At 37.5% G+C, this 19426-nt stretch overlaps 1 protein-coding gene across 2 annotated transcripts in view; it reads left to right on the forward strand.

Annotated features, from left to right (window-relative positions):
• Positions 1–4362: 4362 nt before the first annotated feature.
• The window catches only part of LOC122791719 (ATP-sensitive inward rectifier potassium channel 11-like), a 90846-nt gene continuing 75782 nt past the window's right edge, over positions 4363–19426 (forward strand). The window contains exon 1 of one of the 2 annotated variants that reach the window (XM_044059617.1): positions 4363–4788. The gene's annotated coding sequence lies outside the window, so the exon portion shown is untranslated. Of the gene's footprint in view, positions 4859–19426 lie in introns of both variants that reach the window. The other variant, XM_044059615.1, reaches the window with a different exon arrangement.

Consider the following 19426-nt stretch of genomic DNA (forward strand, 5'->3'; position numbering starts at 1 on the left):
AATATTGTTATCTAATACGGACTCCAATAGAAGGCAGATAAAATCTGCTTCAGTTACAGTCATAAAATCAATTAATAGTATCCTGACCATCTCTACACCCTCTCTATTGGGTATACAGGTAAAAAGAGAGACAACATCCATTGTAACTAATTGAATGTTGCCTGTACTTTCTAAATGTGCTGTAAAATCATACAGCTCTCTTAGAAATTGTCCAGTGTCTTTTAAAACATAGTCAAAATGAGCCAAAACAGTTTTGAGTTTATGGTCAAGAAAAATGGATATAGGCTCAGTGAGCCAACCTGAACCTGCTACTATCGGTCTAAAAGGTGGTGATTGTGAATTTTTATGTATTTTAGGTAGTCCATTAATTCTGGGTATCAGTGGATGCTCTACATAAAAATAGTTAAATAAGTCAGTGGTCAACAGACCCAATGACTTACACTCATACAACATATTATAAACACTGGTCAACACCCTATCTACATTTTCCAGAGGCATGTGCTCATATGCCTCAGTGTTTAACATGTCCAACATCGATTGCAGATAGAACATTCTATCCATGACAACAACAAGTCCACCTTTATCGGCCGGACGTATAATTATGTCATCATTCTTTTTAAGTTCATTAAGAGCCTTGATCTCACTGATACTCAATTTGTCCATGGCATCATTAAATGAACTATGAAAGCTATCATACAAGTCATTCTCAACAGCTCTAAGGAAAACCTCCAAATTCGGTGGCAGATGTGGATTTAGCAGACTCTTACTTTTAAAGTTAATAGTATTAGAATTCAAAGATTCTTTAAACATAAGTTTTAAGGTAACATTCCGTACAAATAGTCTAACCGCCAATATTGCATCACTAATGTCCATGTTCATAGAAGGTACAAAGCTCATACCTTTATTAAGAACACTAAATTTGTCATGCGTCAATGGATGATGTGAAATGTTCCACACTAGGGACCTTGAGTTCAGGTTCTCTTCAAAGAATAGCCCTGATTCTCTGTCAAGGGCTCTTTGCGTTTGGCCCCCCTTGCAAAATCTTGCTCTATCGACCTCTTCCTTCCCGGTCTGATAGGTAGAGGAATAGCAGGAAAATCCTGAGCTTCCATTCTGCCATTCTGTATTTTATCAAGTTGTATCTTCCGTCTAACAACCGTACTGGTGCGAGTTAGACCTTCAGTCTCATTAAATGGTTGATTTAAAGGAGCCTCAGCTGGTGTAAAATATACTGAGGTCACTAAATTAGGTGAAGTTACACCATCAAGCATTTTGTCACATTGTTTGGGCTCCTCTATTGCACCTAACTCATGAGATTCTGTCTCTTCAGACCTAGAATGTCGTTGTTCATCAGAAGCCTGGGCCCTGCTTTCATTAATTAGATCAGCCATATGCTTCTTTGAACCTCGTTCACTGACAACACTGGGCTTTCTTTTGTTAGAGGGTATGTGGCCAACACTATTAAAAACTTTCAGCCACATAAACACATGATTTTTGGCAAATTCATCCTTATCCCTCATCAATTTTTTCTTTTTCTGTGAAAGCAAATTGCTTTCATAATGCATGACCCTATCTATAAGCTCATGCATAAAGATTTCGGCTAAGTCAGTACCACATAACCCTGCCAGTTTTTGCTGTTGTTCAATAACACTATTTCTTAAATCAGTTTCTATCAGATGAAAGTAATGCAATAGTAATTGCAAATATGCTGTACTGGCTTTCAAATTAATCTGTTGCCATTTTATAAGTAAATTGGGGTATGTATTGCCATAAGTTGGCATGTTCAGGATCCTAAGACCCCTCGGAATAACCTTGCATTGCATACTCGCCTCCAGGTGATAATGTTGGCATTGGAGACGTTTAAACTTAAACATATTGTTCTCAATATCCCTTTTCACTTGCTTTACTAATATTTCATTTTGAATGTTAACCACATTACCTTTACAGGTGATTGAACTGTCCATCAAGAGCAATGGATTTGACCCTTCGGTTAGAACACCTCATAACCGTCCAAAAGAGGTGGAGTCCACATAAGCGTTTCCTTGTTCAACGCTCCGATTGTTAGCTGTTTCTTCCATCACAGTAATCTCCCAAGAAGAAGATAATTGAAGGTGACCCAAAAACAGAAAACTAAAATGATTAAACAACCCAAATATGTAGCAGAAACAGGGTGTCTGAGAGAACTCTCAAAGATGCGTAACAAAAACAGCGTTGCAATTGTATCTCTCAGGAAAAAAGTTCAACAGTCACCAGTATATAGAACGTTATCATAAAATAATCCTCGAAGTTTACAAACAAGTAAATTCCTTCAGATTTCAACAAATGTTTCTTCCATAAATCACCATGTAGCACCACAGCAGATAAAAACAGTGGTTTATTCAGTCACAAAAAACATTAGCGCTTTCACGGACATTCAGGTTCCGCTTCATCAGACGTAATCTCAACATTCAAACAAACCCTTTATATATGTCACATCCAGTGTATATCATGTTAAAATACTTAATACAAATTCATTATAAACATGAAAGATTAATCATTATTAAAATACTTATGGTGTATAGAACTATATTAATCAAGCCTTGCAAATAATTAAACATCAAAAACAATTAAAAATCACACACTTTTGAGACTCAGTCCCTATGGGTTATATTACTTTTACAATCATATACATATATATACATATATATATATATATATATATATATATATATATATATTTTCCCTTACTCGCACTGTAGTCTGATCTACAAAACAGGCACAAATATATGGAAGCGTTTGTCAGTGTTAAATGCTTTCATGTATGTGTGTTCGATGTTTTATGATTCGGATATATGCTAGTCAAGCATGTGTCCTGATCCCATAGATAGATATATATATATATATATATATATATATATATATATATATATATATATATATATATATATATATATATATATATATATATATATATATATATATATACACACACACACACATTTATATAGATATATATATATATATATATATATATATATATATATATATATATATATATATATGTATATATATATATATATATATATATATATATATATGGATATATGTGTGTATATATATATATGGATATATGTGTGTATATATATGGATATATGTGTGTATATATATGGATATATGTGTATAGATATATATATATATATATATATATAGATAGATAGATAGATACACACACATACATACATAGAGAAAGGGGGGGTGGAATGTTACACTCACATAAAGATAAGAAAACAGACATTTTTTTTTTATTATTAGCAAATGAATTGAACAGTTGTTGTGGGAAGAGGAGAAAACATCACCATTCAACTGAAGAGGCAGTAACCAGTTTTGTTCTATGTGGTTTGTGAACTTCAGATGCCTTACCTGTTTAAAATGTTACATTTTCAACAGAGCTGGAGACAGTGATTATATATTTAAGTGGTTGGGCTGTAATCATTACAGAGATAGGTATCAGCACAAAAAGCTTTACTAATGCTCACTTTCAAAATGGCTATATCAGTATCACTGGTGATCCCATGCCCATTGCCATTTGCATTTAAATGATTCTGGAATCCAGTATTTCTGCTAAATATATTGCATAGGCAACACGATGTCATGCATATTAATAAATTAACTTTTCAGTAAAACAGGCACATGTAATTGTTATATTTCAGATGTAGTATGTACACCTTAGAAAATCTGAATCATGAGTGGTTTATATGTATTTACCTCGCTCCATATTTCTCAGCTGTACACATTTTCGCAGAATATCCAGATTTTTGCCTCACATTTTTGGTCTATTTCTCATAAAAGTGTGGTTTTCTAGCAAATTACTGGCAAATGTTTGAGGGTTGAAGTCAGAAAATAAAGACAGGCATTTTACTTTCAAACGTCATACCCGTCTAAGAATGCATATTAATTCAATACCTGTTATTCTAGCAACTTTCTAAGTTTAAAAGAGCAATATTTAAAAAGTGGCCCTATTTTTGGGCCTTTATCCTTCCATTATTATGTGCTTGCCCAGATTTCTTGCTCCGAGAGGTTGAGAGGTATGCAGCTTTGCATTGTTATTTATAAGCCTTGCCCTAGAAGACAATATGTTAAAGCTCTTAAGAAAAACGTTATTGTAGTAATATCTGTGATAAAGGGAAGGTGCAGCATATAACATAAAGCATTCTTAAGGGTAGTAGGACTGGGGGAGGTACATAACAGAAGCCTATAATTTTTCACTGTTTTTGCAAAATATTTCTGCATTATTATGTAGTTTTCTGCTGTTTTCTGTTAATACTGCTGAGATGTTCATAACCTTAATGTGATCCACGTGACTACATCATCCCAACCTCATAAAACCTGGAAAAAGCGCACAGTCTACAACGCAAAATATAGGCCAATCCGCCATATACTCAAAGTCTTTAATATTAAACGAAAGGATAGAGCTGAAGTATAATTTCATACGTGCCACTTTAGCAGCATTATTATCTTGCGTTATGCGTACTGATTACTGACTCTGCTGTCCTTGCATTCACCGTGGGGACACGTACTGGACTGTCTGTTAACAGCTGGGAGGAGGCTATCGCTTTGTGTACTGGCAGCACGTCAGAGGGTTTCTGTTTTCCTCTTACATCATTCAAGGTATCGAACCGGCTGCAAGCTGTGCAGAGATGATGTAGCATCATGGAAATTAGTACAGTTTTTCCCACAGTCAGAAAGGAGAAGAGAATATGTTTGGCCGCAGCCTTGCGCCGTTTTATTGCTCCTGCCGCACCTGGACAGGTTTGTGCCATCATATTTTAACACCACTGAGACGATCCCTTCCATTTGGCTAATGGAAGACGTGCACAAGGTAATTAACACCAGGTGACTGCCTGCCATTCCTGCTTCTTCCAGGTACCTCCCTCGCGAGCTCCGGACAACCTTGTTTCTCCCCAAGTGTCTTCGTGCAGCTGTGAGACAGAGCTGCCTAGGGATGCGCCTTGGGGTGATATTGTAATTATTTATTATATATGCCCCACTTAGTCACTCGTGGCAGCAGCTACCTGGATGTTTAATTTTATGTATGCATTAATTTATTTGTCATATGCCGGCCTGGTTTGGGATGATAAATGCTTTATTGATGCTTGACCGTTTTGTTGTTATTTTACTACCTTTCACCCAACCCCGTTATGCCGTCCTTGGGAGATGTAGGACTTAAAGCTGTTTTTAGAAGATTATTTGACTAGACGCAACCATTTACTTGCCCTGAGGATAACAGGCTTCAAATTCTGTTCCGTGTTTGCACAAAACAGACCATTTTATTTTAGCCAGACGCTTGTGGGACTAAAAGGCTGCTTTGTTTGCTTTAACGACTGGGCTAGAAGCTAAGAATCATTTTGGGGTGCCACATTGTTTCATTTGATTTATATTTTATTATGCACTGGCTGCTCTTGGCTTTATTGAAATAATTGAAAACGTCTGGAGATGTACTGAAAACATACATTTCTTCCTGCTGCATTTTAACCCAGTAGAATTCCAGAATGCAGCATTTTTTTTATTACATGGTATCGTAGTTTGTTTTTATTAGTTAACATTACGGTGTTAGCTAATACAAAAAAAAATTGAATTGAAGCATCACATTGTGAGTGCCAGTGATCTACAGTACACAAAACACAGTGTATGCAATATAAATAAACAGTGGAGCTATAAAATACGGGAATGCAGAAAAAATGGTGAGTATAGTAGCTAAATGTATTGCAACAGTAAGTGTTGCAATACACAGGCCTGGGAATTATGAGTTTAATACAATGTAATAATGAAAAATACTGATTCATTTATTCACATTAAGTAGGTTGGATATACAGGAGCAATTTACAGCTGTGCCCTTTCTAGATAGCAAATGAAGACTTAAACACTGTCCATAAAGTTGTTAACCTCTAGATGTGTAAAGATTATAAAGTGAACATACAAAATAAATGTGTCCATTGTTGTGGCAGAAAATAAAATAATGGTCTCCCAAAAACTTCATCTAAATTTTGTTTTTATTTAAATAAATGACCAACCAGTTAGTACTGTGATCTCTATCAAAGACTACATCACAGTGATTTGTTTCACCACATACATAATATTTTATGTTACATAGTAAATCACATGACTGAGAAAAATCATCAGAAAAAACACTGCAAAAAATGCTGGAAAACTATAATAACTTATCGAAAAATATTCAGAAGCTAAATGTATTGGTTACAATAATGTAATTGCTTCATTCTTATTTTCATGTTCCTTAAAATAATTTAAATTGCAACATTAAAACATAGTGCCTCTTATGAATTTAGCATTACCTGCCTTTGGTATTCTCAATATTCCCAACTGTCAACTCTACTGCACCTCGAACATTTTTAGCAACATCCAGGATACATCTGTACAACATTTTAATTGTCTTAGATATGATGGCATAGTAATGCTCATACATTGTGTTTCTCAGTTTCCTGTCTGTTTTCCCTACACATCACATATTACATGTACTGAATAATGGTGCATTTACCACATGCTCTGCATTGCATGTAAAAACACCTGTTGTTGAGCCTGAATTAAGACTGGGACTGTCATAAACACGTTTGAACATACTATATGAATACCATTTAAAAGTGATGACTTGTTACAGCAACTGTTTCAAATGACTGCTCTTTGCTACTAAATAATGGAGGTGACAGCACTACATTCTTGACTTCTAAACATGCAGAAAATGTGTGTTAGATATTGTATTCTTAATTTGATGACTGTCTAGAGATTACATCAGTGGCATCTCCATGTTCCACTGTAATCTTTTCTTAGTCTCAGTTCTGGTATAATTTTAAACACTATCTAAATTGTTAATTTTCTCATTCACAGTTTCACACTCTTAGGTTACAAAGAATCATGATAACCCCTATTCACTAATTTTTTATGCATATCAATTACTATTTCCCCTACAATTTTCTCACCAGAGGTAAGCTAACTCATTCCAGTACATTGCATTTTAACTATGTTGTTTTAAATAACCTGGATGCATACTCATACAATGTAGAAATAAATTACTTCTGGCATTCCTGTTACTAATAGTTCATTTTAAGTGTGAACCATCCACTTTTGTAAATACCACAATGTCCAAAAATTATGCTGTTCACATTACAGAATTCTGTAAAATGCAAAAATTCAGTACTTGTTTCATGATTTTTGTGAAAATCCCCAAGGATCCTTTATCGCCACCCAAGAAAATTATTTTCTTGTGCTCCTGTCGAGCAGAGCCACAGAAGTGATTCCCGGGGTGAATTTCTTATCTCCCGTCCAATCATCAAGATTTTTCTTGAAGAGTGCTAATGAGGAGCTTTGTTTGATATAGATAGGTAGTTTGTTCCAGAGTATGGGAAGACTCTGGGACAGGAATCTATCCCTCCAGCATGTTCTGTTTATTGTGGTGACAAGGTTTAGGTCCCTAGAGTGTGTAGCTCAGAGGGATTGGGATTTCTTTAAGTGGAGCATGTCCAGCAGCTTTGAGTTTGACATAGCTTTGTATGTTAGCAAGAGATTGCCTCTGAGTAGGCAATTGGCAACGGAGTAAAGCTGGAGTTTTTTGAGACTGTCTGTGAAGGGCATCTGTTTGAGGCTGGTAATCCTCTTTGTGAGGTATTTCTGCAGCCTTTCCAGTTGTAGATGTCTTGTGAGGCACATACCAAAAGGAGCGCTGTATTCTATAATGGGTCTAATGAGTGATGAGTAGAGGGGAACAATGACCTCTTTTTTCCTGGATGAGAAATCTTTTGTGATGAGGTGTGCCATGTAGAAGGATTTCCTGAATACTGTGGCGATGTGATCATCAAAGGAGATAGTACTGTCCACCTGTGTCTCAAGGTCTCTTATTACACTTTTGGTGTTAAGTAGACTACCGCCTATGTGGTAGTTCATGGGTACAGAGTTTTTACCAAAAGGGATGACAATGCACTTTTTGGTATTGAGTTTGAGGTCATGGCTTTGACACTAGGCATCTGTCTCAGTGAGGCCCATTTGTAGGATGTCCATATTGTTAGGAGTTCCGAGTATGGCTCCTAGTTAGTAGTCATCTGCGAACGTCATTAGCCAAATAACTTCTGTGTTATCCTGTACTTCAGAGAAGTAGATACCAAACAGGAGAGGTCCTAGGACTGAGCCCTGTGGTACTCCACTTGTCACTTGTCTGAAGTCGGAGTTGGAGTCTGCTACTTTCACAGTGCGGGTTCTGTCAGTGAGCCAGTTGGCAACCCATCTTGTGACATAGGGATTTATACCTAGTTTAGTGAGTTTATCTATAATTCCAGAGTGGGGGATGGTGTCAAAAGCCTTGGTGAGATCTAGATAGGCCGTGTGAACCACTTTACCCTCATCTATGGCTTTGTTGATCACATCAAAGAAGTCTATCAGGTTTAGGAGGCATGATCTGCCTTTTACAAACCTGAACTGGGTGGGGTCCAGAGTTTGGAGATTACCAATGTCATTGTTTATAAGTTCCATGATGATACGTTCCATAGCCTTGCAGACCAGGCTCATCAGGCTAATGGGGCAGTAGTTCCCGGGGTCCGTGGTGGCTCCCCCTTTGTGGAGTGGGATAACCATCACTGTGTGCCATTCAATGGGCCCAAAGCCTGAGGTGAGGCTATGACTGAACACGGTACTTAGGTGGGGTGCCAGTTCGTTCTGTAGTTAGTGCAGAACGCAGCCCGGGATGTTGTCAGGTCCCATGGATGCTGTGTTCTTGGCTTTGGAGAGTGTGGCTTTTACCTTTGCAGCCATGATTACAGGAACTTTGGAGAGTGTGGCTTTTACCTTTGCAGCCATGATTACAGGAACTTTGCATTATTTCTGTATAGAGATGGGCCCTTTATGGGGTGAGAGGGGGTAAAGTTAGCACTGAACCTATCTGCCAGGGTGTTGGCAATATCAGTTGGTTCTGTATATTTAGTGCCTTTGTGCTGTAACGCAGAGCAGATCTGAGTGTTTCCATTGAGATTCTTGACATAGCTATAGAATACTTTGTGGTTGTCCTTGGAATCAGTGGCAATTTTGTTTTTGTAACTAGCTTTGGGGGATTTTATGAGGTATCTCAGCTTCTTATTGAGGCTGACCATGGAGTTCCTCCAATCATGGGATTTTACTCTTTTTTGCAACAGTTTTGTTCTTCTGTTGTAGAGTTTGTTTATGGCAGGGGACCACCCGATTGGCTTTCTTTTTTTTGGAGGATAGCATCTTGGTTCTGTTAGGGATTATATGATCCATGCACTCATGTAAGTGCTTATAAAGTGCATTTGTGTAGGCTTCAGCAGATGTACCTCTATTGTCCGTCTGCATGGGTGTCATGAAGTTTGCCACTTCTATCATAAGAAGCGTGAAGTTGGCTTTGGAGAAATTTTTTATGGTGGTTTCCCAAATGGGGGGTGGGGCATGATGTGGCTGTCTAGGGTGATTAGCTTGTGGTCAGATCTGACCAATGAGGAATTGACCTCTGGTGTGGAGCACCAGTTGCCCATGTTGGTAATGACCAGGTCTAGGATATTGCTGCCCTTGGTGGGGGTGTGGTAAGTTGATCCAAGCCATTGGAATTTATGAATTCCAGAAAATGTTGAGCAAACGAGTTGGTACATGAGTAGTTTTCCCAGTTAATGGTGGGATAGTTGAAATCACCCATTATAAGGGTGTTGGGTTGTACCCTAATATTTTCCAGAGTATCAAGAAATTAGGAGTGGGAATCCTGGGGCATGGTGGGGGATCTGTAGCAAGCTACAATTTGAATTGCAGTCTTGCCCAAAGTTAGTTGCACTTGGATAATCTTGGATGCATTATGCTGAGCAACTAGCCTGGAGGTGTGGATGTCCTTAATGAATATGGACACGCCTCCGCATTTAGTGTTTCGGTCCAGGTTAGATGGCCGAAAGGTGTGGTATGAATTATAGCCTGGTAATGCAGTGGTGCTCTCTGGAGCCTTAAACCAGGTATCTGTCACTGCACAGATGTCAATGTTCTCCATTTTAAACAAGGCCTCAAGTGAGTGCATTTTGAGATTTACACGTCTAGCATTGAGTAGCATTAGCCTCAGGTTTTGCTTGCTTGTACCTGTTACGGTGGTGAATTTAACATTTGAACCTTACTTAAAAAAGGCACTATAGGAGTGGCAAGAGCCTTAGTCAGTATCTGGAATCCCAAAGGTGACAGGTGCAGACTATATCTGGCAAAGCATCGTGGTCTATCGATCATGTCATCCCAGGCAGACAGATACTGGATCCCCTTAGAATTACACCAGAAGCTTAGGCAATTGTTGAATTCAATCATTTTGTCCTTATACTGTGGCATCATTCTGGGTGATGGTAGGATGCTACTCAGGGCCAGGGTCACGTAGATCAGTGAGCTCCTTCATGTCCCTTTTCATGTAGTCCAGGGAGGTACGTCTCAGGTCATTCACACCAACATGGACAATGACAAAGTCATATTTGTACTTGTTGTGGAGTGACCTGAGTGCATGGGTTATGTGGCAGATCCTGGTATCCGACAGGCAGCTGACAGTACTTTTCTCCTTGTTTAGCCTGGTGAGTGGAACATCAATGTGCCTGACTATAGAGTCACCTATAACTAGAGTATTGGGTATGTTGGTTATGCCTTATGGGCTGTGGTTGAGTGGCACACAGATTTTGTGGGCTATGTGTCATTTGGGTTGTGTTGGAGGGTAGACGTTGCTAGCATTTCTGCTTTGGAGGTCCCTGTTGCTTGGACAGATTTTTATTGAGAGCCTCAGTGATTGTAAGTGTGTTTTGTTTCTATGTGTGTATTTTGCTGGTGTAGGTTTTGAGGGACTATGTGATGAGTGTGGTGTGGTGCAAGTGTTTACCTTCTCCTCTTGACTGTCTAGTCCAGTCTTGGGTGAAGAGAGCTTTGCTTCCAGTTTGGCTATATAAGTGCATCTCTCACGGGTTGTAGTGTTGGGTGGTAGGAGGAGAGGGTTGTCTATGTACATGAGGCAATTGCTGCATTGCCCCAAGATGCCCAGATTCATCAGATAGACAGGAGAAAACACAGGGAGCTGACCCTTAGACATGCCTGGATAGGTGCTTATTTATTAAGTACTAAAAACTGTTTTCCTTTAGACATGTGAGGAAAGTTGAGTGCTGTAGTAATTTGTAGCTTATTTAGTGCTTACAACGAGTTCTGAACAAGTGCTGAGCTCGAAACAGATTTGATTGCTAAAACTAAAAAACTGTCTAGTCCTAAGGGAAAATTTGAAGAGCAGACTTTTTGGCACTGGGAATAGTTTAACCATAGCTAAGCGGCGATGCATAAAGTGTTATTTTTTTTTTTAGATAAGCTACCTAGTAGTTACCACTCCCACTGATAAGATAAAAGTCTTCCCTCCAACACAGAAATGCTTGAGGGCTCTGAAACTTACAAACAGTCCTGGATACAGCAAATCTGTATCTGGACTAGACTACTTACAGGAAAGGCATGAACCAAGCTTAGTATTTTTTTTTTTATTTTGTAAAGTGGAAAGGGAGAAAGGACGAGCAGAAGCTAAGGGAGAAAGGACGAGCAGAAGCTAATTCAAGGTTAAGAAACTAAGTGGGTTGGCCTTCTCAAATGTTCTCCCACTATTTGGTAGAATGAGGTAATGACACTTGACTGGGAGGAGTGTCCCAGATCAAATTTAGAGTAGGGGTAGGCAACTGCAAAGCCACCAAGTATCAGAACAAGATACCAATAGGGAGGGAGGTGAAACAAAAATCAGAACAAACAAACCCGAACAGATGCTTAACAAATGTAGAAAATTTCCAGTTAATACCTCAAACACACACACTGAAACTAGCTAGAAAAGTATGCAGCAGACAATAAAAGTGCTATAAAATAACTCATAGAAATTAGCAAAAAACAGGATACTTAATGTTATATATCACAGATCAGTTTGCTCAGTGCCGTTACTCCGATTAGCTCAGTGTGAAATAGCAGAAATACTCACAAGTTAACTTCTTAAGTAACAGAAAGTTGAAACCTGAAACAACTTTAAAAAAAGCTCAAAAGAATCAATGAGGTGCTTACTCCAAGCTGTAGTCCAGGTACCCCCAATCAGCCAATGACCATAAACACTTCCCTCACACTGAAATGCAAGAATGGCTTTGGCTAAACTAAGATGGTCTGGGACATGTGCTCAGACACACAGCCTCTACAAACAAACAACTAAGCCCAAAAAACAAGCCTGAATATGGGCAATGCTACAACTACCCACACTACTTAGGTAGAAAAAAAACTGCAGAAATATACTCTACAAATCTTATGTAAACTTTATTTTTTTTAAGCAATGATGTGTATATTTTATGTTTCTTCCTAATAATCCATGACTACATTAACATAATTAGTGGGTCAATTTAACCCCAATCACTAGTACTCTTAACTGTTGGAAATATTTTTGATCGAACATGAATTATATGAAAGTACCTGTTCAGTACATTCATTTAACTTCCCCATCTGTATTTCGTGTCTCAGTAAATGCTACCTTATAAGTCACCAGGTGTTTTACATGAAATTCAGAATATGTAGCATATGCAGCAGTATGCAGTACATATGATGCATGTTATACAGGGAAGACAACAAGGAAATTAAGGAACAAAATGTATGAGCATTATTCAGAAGTAACAGTCCATAGGCCCACAAATGCATATAAAAAGTTTAAATGATATCAATTTCATGCTGTCAATGTTGGCAAAGAAGATTGTAGAGGTGGCAGTATGGATGACACTTTGGAATATTTAGAATAGTAACAGAAGGTAACGCAGAGTGCATATGATCACTAGGTCATAACATTGAACTTGAATGGTTTTAATTAGCACACTTAGTAGATGAACATTTTTAAGTAAATTATTTGTAGCGTACTGTCATTTTTGCCATACTCTTCAATCATGTTTTTCCAATCATGTGACTCATTTTGTAATGTATAAATAATGTGCGTGTGTGTGCATGTGTCTGCGTGTGCGTGCGCACATTTCTGTATCTTGATGCACATCACTTTATATGAAATACGAAGTAAAAATGAAAGCATTAACTGATTTGTCATTTTTTTATTTTAATAATACAGTTAAACCTGGAAGGAACCTGATTTCTTTAGTTTCCTCTGCAGTAATAGCTGATTTTTTTACATGTACCAAATCAAGCTATAAAATGAGCTCAAAGCTTTAGATTTAAATTACTGATGACAATATAATAAATACATACAAAGTTCAGCAACAACTTGCTGAACTTTCATATACATGATAAGTGGAAGGTTAAGTCCGTATTACAGTGGCATATGCAATACATGTGTAATAAGTCTTAATTAAAGAGATACATGGTGCATGGATTTCTTTCAATATTCCTACCAAGTGTACAGTTTTTACTTAAATTTTATGTTTTGAGAAGCTGATTCACATACTCACACAGCAGAATGCAGTGTTCAAGAGATTATAACTAATGTAAGAAGACTCCGGATTTTAGGACTCCAAAAAGAAAAGTGTTTGGTGGCGCATTTTATAAAATAACAAGGGGAGTGTCTAAGGGTAAATATCTAGAATTTGATGACATATTATGGGCCAAGGATCTGACCCTGTGCAGGGTACCAAGGGAGGCAATCATTTAATAAAATATAGTTTCTGTGACACAAATGATATGCCAATGTTGCAAATATGCTGCTTAACCTTAAGTCCACAAATACTGTTAAATAAAACTCACATTTTTTACAGCTAATAATAGAGCCTGCTGTTACTAGTAAAAGGCTTTATTGAAGACAGGGATAAGCACTCTTTTTGCAGCTGAAGAGATGACCTGAGGAGATTGTAGATGAATATTCTGTGGTAGGTTGCCTACATGGATTTACATTTAGAACAGATTGCCTCTGTATGTGTTTAGAAGTTCAGTTACTGTACAAGCCAAAAAACAGGTACAAGTGAAAGTCATTTGCTCTATCAAAGATCATGGTCTCAGCTGCAATGACATTTAGGGCAGCACCTTAGAAGCAAACCAGCTGTGGATGTGTTTCAGATGTTTGGATCAGTGCTGGTGGGTGCGTTGTGTTTGATTGTATGTATATGTGCATGCATTCTTTTATGTACATGTGTCTGTACGCATGTGCAAATGTGAGCTCTGCAGCAAATATTTAGTAGGTATTGAAAGGATGTGTTAACTGTCTATTTTTTAAATTATGGACCTGTCAACATAGGTGTGCTTCTATGATCTCTACCTAAACATTTTAATCAGTAACTAATGTCGTCTATTATCTGAAAACTTTCTATGTTGAAAAATACAAAGTATCCCCTTTTTGACCAAACGCTATGATTTTTCAAGATTGGTGCATGTATTGTTAAGGTTCAGAACTTAAGAAGTATGATTGGCAGATTCCAAGTAGAATGTATGGATATACATTTATTATATACAGTGTTGCAGGCATGGATTCACACACTCTCTCACACACACACACACACACACACACACACACACACACACACACACACACACACACACACAAACCAACACTGATCCAAACATCCAAAACACATCCACAAATAGTTTCTTCCTTATATCTGAATTCTCATATCTACTTATCCCCAAATTTTTCTCCATTATGTCATAGTGTGATTGTGAGATTGTAGTTAATGAGCAACTGTGCATGTCCTTTCAGGGTGTTTCTTCTTTCTCTGCAGTTTTGCAATGATGAAGTTTGTAGATATAAGCAGGGTCAGTAGAAAACAGGATTTTTTTTATCGAAATTGCTTTTGTCTGATTTATTAAAAAGGGAAATTATAAATCAGTTACAGAACTGTTACCAGTTGTTTTCCAGTCAACATAATTAGCAGTAAAATTTATTACAAACAGTTTTAACAGAAAAGAATGTTAATTACCTGAAAATTTAAAAGAACACAACCTCCATGAAAGTGGTCATTATTAAAGTTGAGAATGTGTGCGTCTTTGTGTTTTTGAGAATGCTGTCAGGTCACTTCAGTTTATATGGAATCACTAAATTCATCTTCTTTGTTGTAATCACTGAAATCATCTAAACTTCTTATATATTTAGATTGTAATATAGAATTAAGTATTTAAAAAGGAAACTGTCAGTCTTTACAGCAAGTCTTTGTTCTCTGCCTCTTCAGAGTAAATGAGGACATCTTCGCCTCCTCTCGCAACTATTACTTAATTCCATTTGTCACTGAAAACTTCTTTGACAGACTGTTTTAAATCAAGATTCATGTAGTCAACAGTTCTTACACAGCTAAGAACAATGAAATAATGCTTAATATAAATCACTTATAAAATGGCATTACAATCTGCATTGCCATATAATACAATGTGCCATCCATCATTAGATTTATTGGGTATTTACTATATTATTGCCACATTTTGATAAAAGTATTAATATTCTTCATTAAATTTAGTTAAAATATTTTCTGTATACTGAAACACATTTATAAATTGCTGCCATCCATGATCTGCAGCCTCTTGGAACCTTCAGATGTAAAAATATGGAAACGCTTCCAACTTTCTAAAAAATTAGAAAGCACTTATAAGATGAATCTATGTGCAACTACTTCTGTGACACTGGCTATAATAGAAGGTATGCAAATGTGAAGTAATACTATTTGACACTCTCCTACTTTGGACACAATGGAAGAGTCTTTGTGGGTTCTGTTCAAGCAGCTTTATTTTATACAAACACATCAAAATAGAAGTTTACTGACTTTGACTTAAGTAACTTCTATACTGCAGTCATACATGCTCACTCTCTGGCTGCACTCTTAAATTGGCACTGGGAATAGCATGTGCCCAGTATTTATATGTGCACGTTCAGTCCTTGATATGCTTCTTAAAGACACAGCACATGCACGCTGATCTACATCCTCCCTCTTTGAGAAATAGATCATGCAACGTTATGAATGTATTTGGCATGCAGATATCACAGGTAGTTCTATGTCATGCATTTATACAAGACTAGGTACATAAATATATATATATATACATATATATATATATATATATATACACATACACAGATAAAGTCCATGTTACTGCATATTTCACAATGGGCCTGGATATTCGACCATATTGTGTGACATGAAACTGGGAATTGGGTTTAGCAACCGGTGCTGTCTTGACACTCTGGGTTGGGATTGTTTGGTTTGCTCTGAGATATAGAGTCTGTATCACAGGAACAATGCTGCAATGATGATTCTGGTACAGGAAGAAGATGTCTGTGGTTTCTCCTGTACTACACATCCTCAGATTCTGCAAGGTAGGATCTTGGCTTGGCACATATACCTGTAACTTAACCAGTCCGGTCGAAACCTTTTACTTTTTGTATTCTCACTCGCTCTCCTTCTCTCAGCAGATGAAGTAATCTGCTTCATTTATCATAACTGGACTTCTGGACAGAACACTTCTTGAATAATTGAGCCTTGATGGTTCTGTTATTCTTAGCTTTAGGCCTCAATAGGCAGGAACTAATAGTTAGCATAGTTCTGGGTTGCCTGGCTAGAAGTCTTTGACCAGGTGATCCAAGAGTAGCATCATGGGGTATGTTTCTGAGATTAAGCAAATTCAAAAAGACATCAGTATTGTCATGCTTTGACCTTTCGAGTAATTGCTTTGCACTCTGTACTGCACATTCAGCTAGTCCATTTGACTGCGGATATTCAGGACTACTAGTAACATGTACAAAGTCCCATTCTCTTGTAAATTTCTGAAACAAATGACTAGTAAATTGAGTAACATTGTCAGAAATAACTTTGTGTGCACTATCATGGACTGAAAAATGATGTTTCCACTTAGTAATAACAGCAGTGGATGTTAGGTTAGGTAGCAGATCATTCCCAAGCAATTTGAATAAGAGTCTACCATTACTAAGTAGTGTTGATTGTTCCACTCAAAGATATCAGTGGCTACTGTTGACCAAGGTAGTTCAGGAACTGGACTTAGCTGAAGCGTTTCTCTTTGCAAATACAGTCTAGTACTATTGCATACTGAGCAAGAAGAAAGTACTTTATTAGTGTCTTTCGGTAATGAAGGCCAAAATACTAATTATCTTGCTCTTCTCTTACTGGATGCGGGACCTGGGTGACCACGATGCAACATCTGGATATATTCGTGGTGAAAGGAAACAGGAACAACAATTTTAGAACCTTTGAAAATAATGCCATCTTCCATCAACATTTCATCTCTATAAGGAAAATAGGTTTGCACTTCAGGAGGTACACTAGATTGCTTTGACGGCCATCCAACATTAATGTAGTGATTTCAGCTTTTGCAAAATTGGATCAATCTTTGTGTGATCTCTTAACTCATCAAGTCTAGTGGTATAAAAATTACTCACTGCCATCACATCAAAGTCAGAATTATCTGCATCAAGCTGTTCCATCGTATTTCTGGGTGATCTAGATAAGTTATCAGCCAGATAGGGCAATTTGCCTTTCGTGTAGACCATTTTGAAGCTGCACTTTTGCAATTTGAGCATCATTCTTTGTAATCCTCACTGGAGCTGAATACATAGGCTTCTTTACAATAGTAACTAGAGGTTAGTGGTCAGTTTCAATATGAATAGCTCGACCATAAATATAATCATGAAACTTGGAACATACAAATACTATTGCCAAAAGTTCTTTCTCAGTTTGAGCATACTGCATCTCCATTTGGGTAAGTGTTCTAGATGTATAGGCTATTGGTCTACCCTCTTGAAGTATAACTGCATCAAGATCAAAATTTGAAACATCACAGGAAAGAGATACTGGTTTGTTCACATCATAGTATCTTAATGTAGATGAGGTGGCAATTTTCTGCTTAAGGTCTTCAAATGCCTTCTGGTGCTGTTCTAACCATGACCATGCAACATTTTTGTGCATCAGCTCTCTTTATAGGTGCTGTCAACTCACTGAAGTCTGGTATAAACTTGCCTAAATAGTTGACCATGCCTAGGAAATGCTGTAGAGCTTGAATATTGTCTGGTGTTGACATCTCAAGAATAGCTTCTTGTTTGGTTGGGTCTGGTCTCATGTCAGTACTGGTAAATAGATGAGCCACATATGTAACTTCTGGAAGTCTGAATTTGCACTTCCAAGGATTGAGCTTCAAGTTTACTTCATGTGCTCTGTCTAGAACTTTAGGTTTCTGTCATGCTCTGCTTCACCATTGCCTCTAACCAATAAATCATGTACTGTTATGACACAAAGATAACCCAGTGTGCAATGGAGCAAATTGTTTTGGAAGTCTTCACGTGCAGAATTTATTCCAAATGGCATCCTTAGGAATCCGTATCTGCCAAACAGGGTACCAAAAGTGGTGAGTAATGAGGATTTGTGATCAAGCATCACTTGACAAAATGAACTTTTTGCATCCAAGACAGAAAAAAAACTGTGGCATTCAGTATTAGGTGTGCGACCTCTTTGACTGTACATTGGATGATATGGTTTCTTCAATGCTTTGTTCAAATATCTTGGGTCAATACATATTCTGATTTTGTCTGAACCTTTTTTGTGAGCTGCTATCATAGATGACACCCATTCAGTTGGTTCTGTAACTGGACAAATTACACCTTGCTGCACCATATTATCCAACTGAGCCTTAACTTTATCCTGCATAGCTATCAGAACTCTTTTTGCTGGTCTGACTACTGGAGTGACCTCTGGGTCTAACTTCATGGAATACACAACTGGACATTTGCCCAACTTGTCATGAAAAACATCAGCATACTCTGAGGAAAATGGATTCAGAAAAATTGGAACTAAGAGATGCATTTATGTGATGATGAACTTCTTGAAAGCAGATTCATTTTCATAATATCCTTGAGACCCAGTAAAGACTGTACTGGTCTTTGGACTACATAGAATAACAAGTTGTAACAGTTCTTGGCCAAATAACATGAAAGCATCACTGAGCCTTCTGTTTGGATTTCTTCACCTCCATAAGCAGCAAGTTTCACACTACTAGCAACATTGAGTTGTTCATTAGTTCTGTCTTCAGCAAATGTGTCTGCTGATATAACGTTACACTTTGAACCAGTGTCAACTTTAAGCTCTGTGGATTTACCATTGATCCAGACTGTACAAAACATTTTGCTCTTTGCCAATAAACTCACTGCATCGGCTCTGATACACCATCCACATAGAAAGCTGACTGTTGTGGCTCTACTTTATCAACTTGCTTTTTTGTGTGACCTTTCTTTACAACTGTGTGAGGTTAACTTGTTTTGCAAAACTTTTGGAAATGGTTCCATTTTTTTTACATTTGTGACATTGCTGACCGAATGGTAAGCATTTCTGTCTTTTAGACTCATGATTTGGACCACAATTGTAGTAGTTAACAATAAAGCTAGACTCTGGTTTTGCTGATTCACGCTTGTACTACACTGAGGAACATGGTCCTTTAACTGAACTAG

Source organism: Protopterus annectens, chromosome 17.part0, assembly GCF_019279795.1.
Source record: "Protopterus annectens isolate FY-2018-M chromosome 17.part0, PAN1.0, whole genome shotgun sequence".
Taxonomy (NCBI): Eukaryota; Metazoa; Chordata; order Ceratodontiformes; family Protopteridae; genus Protopterus; species Protopterus annectens.